The following is a 10,763-nucleotide window of genomic DNA, read 5'->3' as shown; positions in this document are numbered from 1 at the left end:
TGGAGGCAGGGAATTCCCATCATTGGCAGTTTGTTGCCAAGGCTGGTTTGCCTCTTGGTGGGTGTATTGTAGCGGGAATCCTTCTTCAGGGGTATGACTTCTGAGGTCCTTTCCAATTCTGAAATTTTGTGGTGCTTTGAAACTATTGTGAATTGTTATTGGAAGGATAGCCATCAAAAGGATTATTCTATAGTTAAAGTGGGTGTGGGTGTGGGTGTGGATGTATGTGCTCTTGTGGTCCTGAAGAATTTACTAATGATTCTTCAGTATATTTGTTAGTGCCAAATACATACAGTAACTCATTAGTGACTAGTTGACTAAACTCAGGTCCTTGGAACTTTGTTTATACTGTGGATTTGTTGCAACAAGTTCTTTTTTTTTTTCATAGACATTACAGAGATATACTTAACTTTTCCTCCCCCATCCAGTATGAAATGCCCCAAATTTAGCATTTTTTGAGACCCTGATTATAGTAATGATGTTTGACTTCATTTTCTCTCTGTACTAGAAGATAGATAAGAAGTCATTTTGTTCTGGGCAGGGGGAGAGGGGGCTGCCACAATTAGATTTGGACCATAGACAGATTGTCAGGAAAATATGCATTGGTCATATGCCCATCATAAAAGAAAAAATTTAATAAATCTGTGACCTCACACTTTCTCAGCTATAAAATGGGATGGGCTCTTCTAGAAAATTTCAACATTTCCTTCCAGCTCTGGTAGTCTTATCATTTAAGAAATGCAAGTTGATTACTCAAAGAGGGCTATGACATTCTTTGTGTTTTGTAAGTATGATTTTCAGTTTTTACCCACAAGGAACATTTAAACATAGCCGTACTTACCATTAAGAAGGATAACATCTAAATCATCTACACCTTTTTTGGAAAAACAAATGAAAACTGAGCTTGTTCAAAGAATAAATGACTGTTAATAGAAGATGAATACATAAAGAGCAGACTTAAATAAAAATGCTATTCAAAGAAATCATTGAATTCAATTCAGCAAGTATTTCAAACACTGACTGTATCTAGCATGGTGTAAAGTGCACTGATATTTTTATAGGTGCATTTAGTATTTAAATGAGTTACTCACTTTATATTATACTATATTAGCCTTGCCCATAAAAAGATTCCTCAGCCCCAAAATATTTTTAATATTTATTTTTTAACCAGTAAAAGTCCACTGTATCTCCCCCTCCTCCCACCCTCATTGAAAAAAAAAAAAAGAGAAACAAAACCTGTGAGTCCTTCACCTCTCTTTCAAGAGGTAGGTAGCTCATTGGTTGATTATTGCCTTGATCAGAATTACTCAGTCTTTCAAAGTTGTTTGTCTTTACAGTATTGTTGTTACTGTATATATTGTTTTCCTGGTTCTGCTAACTTTACTCTATTAATACATACAAGTCTTATCAGGTTTCTCTAAAACCATGTCTTTCATCATTTTTTACAGAACAATAATATTCAATCACGTTTATATACCATAACCTTTTCAGCCATTCTCCGGTTGTTGGACACTCCCTCGGTTTTCAATTCTTTGCCACCGCAGACAGAGCTGTAAATATTTTTCAACATCCTTAAAGTTTGTTTTGCTTAGGACTAATCCCTTCCATGACCTACCCACCCTTTTAATTCTCCTTCTCTTTTCTTTCCTTTCCCCCCTCCTCTGTTGGATGAAATATATCTCTGTTCCCAACTCTGTGTGTGTGTGCATGTGTTTGTGTGTCCTTTGACCAGTTCATATGAAGGAAGTTCAAGTACCGACCTTGCCCCCCTACCTCCTCCTCCTTGTTAATATAGATTCTACTTACATACCCCACTTATGTCAGATAATTTCCACTAACCTTCCTCTCTTTCCTCTCCTAGTTGGTTCCTCTTGTCTTCCTTTTCTATTATTTTTTAAGATTATTAAGACATATTGGTACCACTCTCAGGTATTTTGTCTAATTAGACTTCTTCTGTGACCCCTGATGATGATAGATTTCAGAGGGGACGTGTGTATCATCATCTCCTCATATTAGAATGTGTTTTATCTTGTTTAGTCCCTTATGATTATTCATTCCTGTTTGCCTTGTTATGTTTCTCTTGACTATTGTGTTTGCACTCAAAGTATCTGCTCAGCTCTGGTCTTTTCATGGGGAATGCTTAGAAGTCCTCTGTTTCATTATAGATCCATTCTCCTCCACCTCCCTATCAATAGCATTATACTCATTTTTGCTGGGAAAGTTATCCTTGGTTGTGATCCGATATCCTTCATCTTCTAGAATATTGTATTCCATGTTCTCTTCTGTGTTTGTGTCTTGAGTGCCTCTGACCCCATAATAGCTTTTTAATGTAGGCATCTTTTTTTTTTTACGTTTCCTCATTCTTCCAGACGACATCCTGACATTGGACTTTATATTTGGGCTACGTCCTGCGCACTTTTGGTGGTATTTTCTGAGCTTCTGGTCCTCTTGCTACTTTCTTGGGGCACTCAGTATTGTGTTATTTCAGGATCTCAGGGCAGCTCAGGCTTTGGACCTGTAAGCTTTTAGCACTCTCAGAATGATCTGATCCAGGGCTAAGTCTGATTGCTGCCTCCAGCCTGACTTCTGCAAGTTCCTGACTTAGGTTTGGGTCCGAGCAACGGCAGGCCTGTGGACTTGCCTTGTTGGGAGTTTAGGTAAGCTGCTGCTGAACTTAGAAACCATCAGCCAGCTGGAAAGCTCTGCTAGTTCAGAGGGACAGAATGGTAGGCTTCTCTTTGGTCTGAGATTCCTGCCCTGATTATTCTTGGCGTTAGACAAGGTTAGAAACTGGAGCTGAGACCGAGTTCCACTCCTGGAGTCCCAGCTACACAGCTGTTGCTTGCTTCTGAACTTGTGTGCTGATACATCTTAGAGCCCATCACCTGCTTTTCATCCTGGAATGCTTCCGCAAGTCCCCTCCTCAATCCACCCTACATAGATGACCTGGAACTGGTCAGTAGAGCTGCGAGGAGGTACCTGGTCCTGCCCCCTGAACAAGTTTAGGCCCCTCTGTGCTGGGTCTTCCTGACTCCAGGTCCAGCACTCTATCCACTGTGCCACCTTGCTGCCCCAACATCTTGGAGATAGTGTTATATAAAGTTAAAGTAAGAGATAGACCCTACCCTCCAGGAGCTTACAGTCTAATAATGGACTGACACTCCTAAATACTTATTGACAATGTGAAAAAACCACCTAAATTGGTCCTCGAAGGAAGGGTTTTCAATAGATTGGCAAAATGGCAAGATCCTTTTCCAACCAAGAGAAGACAGCATGAGCAAATGTAGGACATAAACAGGTTATAATAAGTATATCCAGTCTATCTGGGTAGGTTGGAGTAAAGTTGAGTACAGGATAAGGAGTTATGTTATTATTTAATAGATACTCTGGAATTCCTTAAGGTTGTTGAGTAAAGAAGTAAAATTATAAGAGTAAAGAATAGAATGGAGAAAAGAAGAACACTTAAGAGGCTTCATGGTAAGGGAGTATAAGGGCATGAAGTGACCTATTTGAAGTGAGAATGGAAAGGACAGTACAAATGAGAGAAATGTTGTCAAACAGGACTTAGCAACTGTGTGGAAGCAGGGATATGAATTAAAAGGTCAACGTCAAAGATAACTCTGCAGTTTCCAGCTTACATGACTCAGATGATGCTGTCACAAATAAAGATAAACAGAATGCAAGAAGTTGGAGGGAGGGAGTGTCAGGTTTTGAAGGAAAGATGACTACTTCAGTTTTGCACGTACTAATTTTGAGATTCTGGTGAAGAAATATCTAGTAAGAAGTTAGAAATGCAGGACTAGAGCTTTGGAGAGAAAGCTAAGGATGGATCTCAGAGTTACCTGGATAGAAGATGACATTGCCATGGGACAGATTGTAAAGAGGATAAAGGACTGTGGATCCAGTCCTTGGAAGACAGCCACATTTAACAGGCAAAAGAAGGTATAAATAGCCAGCTAAGGAGACACTTATGTGAGATAATATAAATTTATCCTGGGCATATAAGCAACAGGATTTTGTCTTTTTCTCCAATAGCATTCAGCTGCTTTCAGGTAGAAGCAAGGATGAGGTGGAGGGTCAGCATTAAGCCAAGTTAGGGATTAAGAGGATGGGAAAGACAGAATGTCCTGATGAGGGTCAATAACAGCGCTGAGGAAAGAGAATGAGAAAAGACAATCTTTCATGAGTATGAAGACTGACAGGACGATATTAAAAGTTGGTATTCTTCTAGAACCCATTTTGAAAATAACAGCTCACATGAAGTTTTTTTTTTTTTTTAATAGGAATTTTCTCCCAGAATAGGATATAAAACATGGAGTGTAAGAATAAGATAGGGTTGTGGATAATAGGAAGGGAGAACAAAAGACAAAATTTTGTCTATTTCATCATTTCTTTCCCTAAAGTAGATTCAGTTAACAGCACAGACTTGTTGTTATTTTACGATTTGTGTGTAGTCTAGAAAAGGAGTTCTGGTCTTTCTTTTGAATAGCCATAGATGGTTTCATTGAGATCATTGCTGAAGAACACAGAACAACTAGGTAGACAGAGCATCCAGAAATTAAGGACAGATTGATTACCAGGCTAAGGTAATCTGAGAGCATTCATGGTATCTGAGGAGGATCTGAGAGGAAAAACTATACATCTTCTCCACAAAGAAAAGAGAGAAAAAGGAAAATCAGATCTGAAGAGAGAAGAAATGAAACATGGTCAGGATTTGAGAAAAAGGGAAACAGAAAGGCCAACTTCTTAGGGTGGGTGGGGAGGGATGAGACAGGGAACTTTGAAATGTTGGGATTTGAGTAGAGAGAGGGCAAAGGATTTAGTGAGAGATGTAGAATACTGTCTTGATTCAGGCTATGATCAGCAAGGAGAAACATCTGAAATGATACTTTCTCTTTCCCCAGGCTGACTCAAAGGTTAGCCTAACCTTTGCTCAGCCACCAGCCTGCTTCCCCACAGGGCCCTGACACATGGATTCTCCAGTAGCATCCACAACAAAGCAAAAATTCTAGCAGGTTGTATTGTGCTTGGAAAAGTTGCAATGAGCCATCCATAAATAAACAGAAATCATTCAGATATCTTATCCCTTAATATTTTATTCATATTGTCAAGTTATGCAATGTGGAGGGATTACATTTTATGATATGCTTGACAAATAAGTAAAAATTTCCTATGTCTCTGACATAACTTCCTTTTTCATACATAATACTGTTTATATAAACATCTTTCAAATGAGTGAATTTGCTTCCATTAAATACGCTAGCAGCAATTTCATGAAATGTTAAAATATTTTCCTAGGTCTTAATAGTTACCAAATATGAGATTCTTGGTTATGTCATGGACTCTCTTTAATTAGTAGTTATTCATGAACCACTTGTCTTACTTGTTGTCATGGGAGAAAAATTCATCATAGAATAGAGGTTTTCTTCTGAGTCAGGAAAAGAAAGGTTCTGCTAGTATTCTGTTGGCTTACTTGTTAAAATAAGACTCATGTTCATATAGTTATGCTCATGTAATTGAGGGGCATAACTTATTTAAGTCCTTAAAGATGATTTCATATCTCTTCCATTTTTTCCGTCTCCTTTGACTATAAATTTCTTTATGCTCTTTCCTTAAAAAAAATCTGTTGTCATGGACAGAAACAGAAAGATGTGGAGTAAATATATGTACCTTTCTTGGATTAAAATGTAAGCAAGAACTTGTCCATTCTGATTTTAAAGTCATGGAATTATTCTGTATTGGCAAATGCTCAAATTATCCACTGAAAACCTTCTTACTGATTTCATGGAGCTGTTCACATCACTAGAAAAGCTTTGCTTTGTTTTTATTCACAGTTGTTATTGTCCTTTAACTGTGCTGAAAATTTTCCTTCTGGTGTTCAGAGTAGCAGTTGTTATAACATCTTAAAATAATACCAACGTTATGTTTTCTTTACTGGTATGTACACAGAACTCCTGATTAACCTGACTTTCACTTAAAATCCCTGCTGTTGTCAAGAAGCGAGGGGACTTTTTAATTATTAGTAAATGTGCCCATGGGGACATGTAACCCACTAAGGGAGCAGAAGCCTTGACGCAGGTCCTCTCACATGTGCTAGCACCAGGCTTACATGTCAGGCCATGTGATAATTGTTTCTTATTTAATATTGAACATGTATAATCTTGGAGTTTGTTTGCAATATATACTGTGGTTTCTTCATTCTAGGAGTGTATTTTTGGGGGTTACATATTTGGTTCTTCAAAAAAAAAAAAAAGAAACCCAAAAAACATTTTATTTTTGCCTTCTTTTTAATGCCATTTTTCTCTTTTTTCCTTTTTTGTTTTATTTTTAATTTCTTTTTAGTTTTATTCTTATTTTTAGTTCCAAATATACTGCCTTCTTCAAGCCCTTCCTCTACCCATTGAGAAATACAAAGCCCATTACAAATATGAAATCATGCTAAATATATTTCCATAATAGCTATGTTCTAGGGGAAAAGCAAGAAAAATAAAGGAAAAAGAAAAAAATATGCTTCAGTCTGTACTCTGAGTCCAACAGTTTTTAAATATGTAAAGAACTGAGCCACATTTATAAAAATAAGAGCCATCCTCAATTGATAAATGTTCAAAGGATATGAACTGGCAGTTCTTTATGCTGATGAATCTAAAATCTATGGGAGATGATGAGATCAGCAAGTGAAGTAATATAGAGGAAGAAGAAAAAGAGGACCCAGGACACCTATGGTTAGAGGGTGTGATGTGGAAGAGGATCCAGCAAAAGAGTGATCAGAGGGGCAGCTAGGTGGCACAGTAGATAGAGCACCAGCCCTGGAGTCAGGAGGACCTGAGTTCAAATGCGACCTCAGACACATAACACTCACTAGCTCTGTGACCTTGGGCAAGTCATGTAACCCCAATTGCCTAATAGCAAAAGAACCAGGAAAGAAGTGGTGTCCCAAAAACCTGAAAGAAGAGAGTGTCAAGGAGGAGAGAGTGATCAGCAGTGTCACAGGCTACAAAAAGGTCAAAGAGAATGTGGATAGAGAAAAGGCCAATTAAGTAAAAGAGTAACAATCAAGAGAAAGAATTCCTATAGTAATTTTAAAAGTTAATATTTGCTGTAAATTTTTTTCAGCGGCAAAACCCGTACCACACTTGGGTCCAGTGATTTAAGCTCTATAAAACAGAAGTTATAGCAGCTGCTAAACCGAAGTGGGAAATTAACAGTCCATGGTGAAGACAAGGGCCCTCTCTGTGGCCTCAGAGTTGTTCATGCTGTCACCATACTCTCCTTGTACCCTAGCCTTGCACTGGGGTCCTCTCAGTAGGTCAGTAGAACAATAGCTCCAGAGTCAAAGAAAGTTTGAAGCAAGTGTCAGGGAGAATACACAGTCACTAAAAGTCTTCACTATTGTCTCAAAGACTATTTAACATCCTTGCAGGGATACCATCTTTTACCCCAAACTACAGCACAGCACTGTTGACTCTGAATGGCAGTCAATCAAGGTTTGAAACTCATTATAGAGCAGTGGCCAATCACTACCACTTCTAGTGTCTTTAGACTTTGCAGCACAGAGAAATTCTGGAGTTAGAACTACGCAGGACGTGGGTAGGGAACCAACAGAAAGATTGCAGAAATAACAGCAAAAGAAAATTTTTACAAAGAAATGTTCTGGGGTAAGAATAAAACTCCAGAAGGAGTCAATAATTCTGTAACAACTATAAATGAAATCCCAGCAAACAGCATGGAATGGCTGCAAGAACCATGAGAGAGGTTGTAAGACTTTATAAGAGAACTTAGGTTAAAAAAAGGGAGTGAGGGGCAGCTAGATGGCGCCGTGGATAGAGCTCCAGCCTTGGAGTCAGGAAGAACTGAGTTCAAATGCGTCCTCAGACACTTGACACTTACTAGCTGTGTTACCCTGGGAAAGTCACTTAACTCTAATTGCCTTACAAAAAAAAAAAAAAAAAAAAATTAGGGCGTGAAATAGACCGGGGGCAGAGGTGGAGTGGAAAACCTCAGCATCATTATACACTTTAGAGGAAAAGAAATGGAGGAAACAACTAAAAAACTCAGTATTGCAATAAGAGATATTAGGGCAAAGTCAAAAGATGGCAATATTAGAATATATAGGATAGCTGACCTGGAATATAGCACACAGAGAAATGGCCAGATGTAGAAATGACATAAGAATCATAACGACCCCAGAAGTATTGGTAGGTTGGGTTTAGAAAGTGGGGAATTTCATGAATTTCACTCTTATCTACATTTGGCAGATCAAGAATTTCTAAAAAGAAAGAAAAAAAGAACAAACAAACTCTGTAGACTATTGAGGAAGAAATGCAATGTGATTGGTAAGAAATTAGGCTGAGAACAAGAAGGGGAGGAAAAGGTTTCGAGAAGGCAAGTTGAGTCAAGAGATCAATATTAAGCAGAACTAAAATTAGATAAGGATGATTATGAAAAAAAATGAACAAGATACTTATTCAGACTTGGGCTTGGAGAATAGGAGGGGGCATAGACTCAGAGGTGAAAGGGACCATAGAGGTTCATCTAGTTCAGCCTCTTCATTTACAGATAAGGAAAATGAGGTCCAGAAACATGAAGCCATAGTAATGCTATAAATACAGTAAATTGTGTTAATCAAAACCACATGATTATATCAACTTTCACAGAAAAAATGCCTTTGACAAAATGTACTAATTTATGTACTGCTAAAGAGCATTAGGATAAAGTAATCTTTCATACAATAAGCAAAATTATGGCTAAAATCTATAGCTAATATTATTTGGGGCAGATAAAAGTTTTTCCTGTAAGGTCATGGGTAAAGTATGAATATGTATTTTTTCATCATTATTTGATAAAGTGCTAGAGATGCTAGCTATAGTAATAAAAAAAAAAGACCTTGAAGAAGTAAGCATAGACAAAGAAGAAGCAAAATTATCTCTGCAGATGAGATGACGGTTTCCTTTTCAATATGCAGAGATTAAATGAAGCAAATAGTACCTTCAATAAAACCTCAGACTATCTAATAAGCCCACAAAATTAATCAGTCTTTTTGCATATTATTGACAGTAACCAGCAGAAAGAAAACAGACAGAAACCAGCAGTAACCAGCTAGAAAGAAAAGTTGCATTGAAAATAACAACAAACATGGGGCAGCTAGGTGGCACAGTGGATAGAGCGCCAGCCCTGGAGTCAGGAGGACCTGAGTTCAAATATGACTTCAGACATCTAACACTAGCTGTGTGACCCTGGGCAAGTCACTTAACCCCATGGCCTAGCCAAAAAACCAAACAAATAAAATAACAAAAACCAAGTATAAAATATCTGGTAGTTTATCTAAACCTTCAGGACCTATAAATATAACTGCAAACTCTCTTGAAAGAAATATTGGAGACATATTTTTTGTTCATGAGACATATTCATTGTTTATGATTCACTATATTAGGTCACTCCAATATAACAAAAGTAGTCATTTTAAAAATTCTAATTTAATTTACAGACTTAGTATTATGCCAGTCAGGTAACCAAGGGGTTACTTTATTGAGCTAGATAGCAAATTTCACTTGGTCAAGAATCAAAAGAGAAGTAGAGAAAAAAATTCCAGCCTCAAACTATATTATAAAGAAGTAATAAGGGCAACTAGGTAGCGAAGTGGATAGAGCACCAGCCCTGGAGTCAGGAGAACCTGAGTTCAAATCCAGCCTCAGATGCATAACACTCACTAGCTGTGTGACCCTGAACAAGTCACATAACCCCAATTGCCTCACCAAAGGAAAAAAAAGAGCCAATAGTATGCTTCGATCTGCATCCAAACTCCATTGTTCTTTCTTTGGATGTGGACAGCATTTTCCATCACGAGGCCTTTGGAGATGCCTTAGATCCTTGCATTGCTGAGAAGAGCTAAGTCTATCAATGTTAGTCATTGCACAATGTGGCTATTAGTGTGTACAATATTCTCCTGATTCTGCTCACTTCACTCAGCATCAGTTTTAAAATGGGATAGACTTTTTTTTTTCCTTCTGTTTTGTTTTGTTTCCTCTTTCTTATGGTTCCTTCTGTTGGTTCTAATTCTTCCTTACAACATGACTAATGTGAAAATATATGTAATAGGAATGTATATGCAGAGTCTGTATCAGATTGCAGACTGTCTTGGGGAGGGAGATAGGGAGTGAGGGGGAGAAAAATTTAAAACTCAAAAGCATATGGAAGTGATTATTGATAAATCAAAATAAATTAATAAAAATTTTTAAAAAGAAGTAATAGTTAGATCTATTTGGTACTGTTTAAAGACTAGAAAAGCAGACAAATAGAATAGAGTAGAAAAACAAGAGCCAGAAATAATAGAACATACTAGCCTAATGATAAGTAATCCCAAGAACATGAATTACTGGCGTAAGGTTTCTCTTTTGGACAAGAACTGTTGGGAACCGGGAAAGCAGGTTGACAGAAATTATGTGTAGACCAGCATAGTATACCATCTACAAAAAAAAAAGCTCTAAATCAATAAAATAAATCAACAAAAGGTCACGTTATATAGAATAGAAGCTATAATGCCTTTGAAAACTGTGTTTGGGGGGAAATCCATCATCAAATGAAGGATAGAAGGGACCACAAAAAACAAAATTTTAAACAGCAAGATGGCGCAGTAGCTAGCTAGTGTTAAACTTGGAGTCAGGAAAACCTGAGTTCAGATCCTACCTCAGACATTTATTACTAGCTGTGCAACCTAGGGCAAGTCACTTAACCTCTCTCAGCCTCAGTTTCCTTATCTGTGAAAT

The 10,763-nt window shown here is 37.6% G+C and overlaps 1 protein-coding gene across 3 annotated transcripts in view; it reads left to right on the top strand.

The window, feature by feature from the left end:
* The window catches only part of PDLIM5 (PDZ and LIM domain 5), a 223,650-nt gene that overhangs the window by 173,810 nt on the left and 39,077 nt on the right, over positions 1–10,763 (top strand). The gene's annotated exons all lie outside the window — the stretch shown is intronic.

Source organism: Vombatus ursinus, unplaced genomic scaffold (genome assembly GCF_900497805.2).
Source record: "Vombatus ursinus unplaced genomic scaffold, bare-nosed wombat genome assembly UNPS02014821.1, whole genome shotgun sequence".
NCBI classification, from domain to species: Eukaryota; Metazoa; Chordata; class Mammalia; order Diprotodontia; family Vombatidae; genus Vombatus; species Vombatus ursinus.
The sequence above is the reverse complement of the archived record's forward strand: the minus strand, read 5'-3'. Positions and strand labels throughout refer to the sequence as shown.